Raw genomic sequence first — 2,713 nt, forward strand, 5'->3', positions numbered from 1 at the left:
CCTAGGCAGTAGCAGGTAAAGATTGAAATCTATACTCATAGATATAGGTTTTATATCTTCAAAATCTAATAAAGCCACCTATTATAACTAAAATAAAAATACTCCTTATTACACTATTACCTATATTAATACTTGTCTTATACTTAATAAAGATATTAAGTATATAGAAAATATAAAGGCTAAAATCTCTAAATATATAGAGATTTACGACCTAGGTAAAGTTTCTAAATTTCTAGGGCTTTATATAACAAGAGATAGATCTAGAAGATCTATAACTATCTCTTAAGCCTATTATATCTAACAACTTCTAAAAAGATTTAATCTACTAAAAGCAAAAGGAAATAATATACCTATATCTTTAGGTATATTAAGTAGCCCTCTAGGTAATAAATTAGAAGGTTATACTCCTTCTAAGGACCTATTAAAGGAATATTAACAACTTATAAGTTCCCTTATATACGCTATATTTATAACTAGGCCTAATATAGCCTATAGCGTATCCTTTACCTCTTGTTACCTCTATAACCTAACAGAATTCCTACTTAAGCAAGGAAAAGGTATTTTAAAATATTTAAAAAAGACTATTAATTATAATATTACCTATTAAGGTAATATAAATATTAATAACTCTAATAATACCCTTAATCTAGTAGGATATACTAATTCTAACTAGGCAAGTTATAAAAAAACTAGAAAATCTACTTCTAGTTATATTTTTACCTTATTAGGGGGCCCTATTAGTTAGAAATCTAAAAAACAGTCAACTATATCCCTATCTACTACTAAGGCTGAATTTAATAGCCTATAGGAAGCTATTAGGGAGGCAGTCTAGCTAAAAGGCTTATTATCTAAAATAGGGTATAATATAACCCCTATAAATATTAAAACAGATAATAATACAGCCTTAAGCTTAGCCTATAATCCTAAATATTATTAGAGGACTAAGCATACTACCTTATACTACTACTATACTCGTTAAGAAGTTAAAAATAGTAATATAGAAGTAGAATATATTCCTACTTCTTCTATACCTACAGATAGCTTAACAAAACCCCTTCCTAAGGTTAAATTTTAAGAATTTATTAAGCTTATAGGCCTATTTAATAATAATAAGCCTATATAATATACCTATATATATAGTATATTTTTCCTACTATTATTAGGATTTTTTATTAATAAGTTATTATACTTATTAATATTTACCCTACACGCTACTGCGTAACTCCAGGGTAACTTTTTTCACTTAACCACTTTTACTCTATAATAGAGTAAAAGAGGGAGTATTAGAAGTAAGAATATCTCTAAGTATTCTTATACTTCTTTATCTTATATTTCCTCTATTATAGAGGTTATATATATATAAGATATATATATTTATAATCTACTTACTTAGTAGATTAATATATATATTAATTACGTAAGCATGTCTGATTACGTAATCAACTGAAGATTAGAGAAGGTACTAGAATGTCTAAGATCTCTCTAGATCCTACCTTCTACCTCTATTGTTCTTATAAGGTTATTATTTTAAGTTAGGGTTATTTACTTAAGGTTATTATATTACATAACTAAGGGTTAATTTATAAGCAGCTTACGTAAGTATAGTATATTCTAGTAAGCTATATAGGTCTATATAAAGGCTAGAATTCTTCCTATTTCTAGTTTCCTTTCCTTCTCTCTAAAAGCAAGCAAATAGTTAATAATCTAACTACTATACTCTCTTTTAACTATATATCCTTATATCCTAGGTATAAGTATTTATATCTCCCTTTTATCCTATATTCTTGCTTCTATAGGATATATCTTTATATAAGAGATATACTCTCTTATATTCTCCTAAGCTAGAATTCTCTATATAAGAGACTAGCTTACCTATTATGCTAATAAAATCTAATAATATAAGTTAAGTTAGTTATTATATTAATTATTATATTTCTAATTTTTATCTAGGCTACCTTAGTTACCTTATTTATTTACTTTTAAAGAAAGTAGCTTAGAACGCTTAAGATTTTTTAAGCTAAGCTTATAACCTTTTACTACTTTCTAATAAAAGTAAATAGTATCCTAAGCCTAGTCTAGGTTTATAATAGCTATATATAGATTATAACTACTAAGTTATTCTTCTTAGTTAAGGAAATCTTTCTCTATAGTATCCTTAGTATATTTTAGGACTTTAAGGCTATAAAGGACTCTTAGACACCTCTTAGGAAGGTTATTATAAAGACTAACTATATTAAGTAAGTATTCTTAACTTTAATTTTAATTTAATACTAACTTTATAAAGGCTATAACTTTAAGCTTTTTACTTTTTAAAAGTGCCTTAATAGCCTACTTCTTTATACTTACTAAAAGCACTATTACTAGTATAGTATTTTAGTTTAAAAGATAATTAAAGATATTATTTATATATTTAGTAAGCTAGTTAACTAGGATTAAATTACCCTCTTAGGTCCTACTAAGATATAGAAAAATATATATTACCTCCTAGCTAAGGACTATAAGATTTTAGATCTCCTTTTTAAGCACTATAGTTTCTAGCTTATAATAATTATAAAGTACTTAGAGATACTACCTATTAAGAGATACTACTTAGTATCCTAGATTAGATTTAACACTAGTATCTTAAATAAGATCTTTACGTTTAGGAACCTCTAGATAACAGAAGTTATAAAAAAGAGAAATAGAAATAGAGATAGTTAGTCTTAAAAAGTAT

The sequence above is a fragment of the Colletotrichum graminicola genome, assembly GCF_000149035.1.
Source record: "Colletotrichum graminicola M1.001 genomic scaffold supercont1.66, whole genome shotgun sequence".
Classification (NCBI taxonomy): Eukaryota; Fungi; Ascomycota; class Sordariomycetes; order Glomerellales; family Glomerellaceae; genus Colletotrichum; species Colletotrichum graminicola.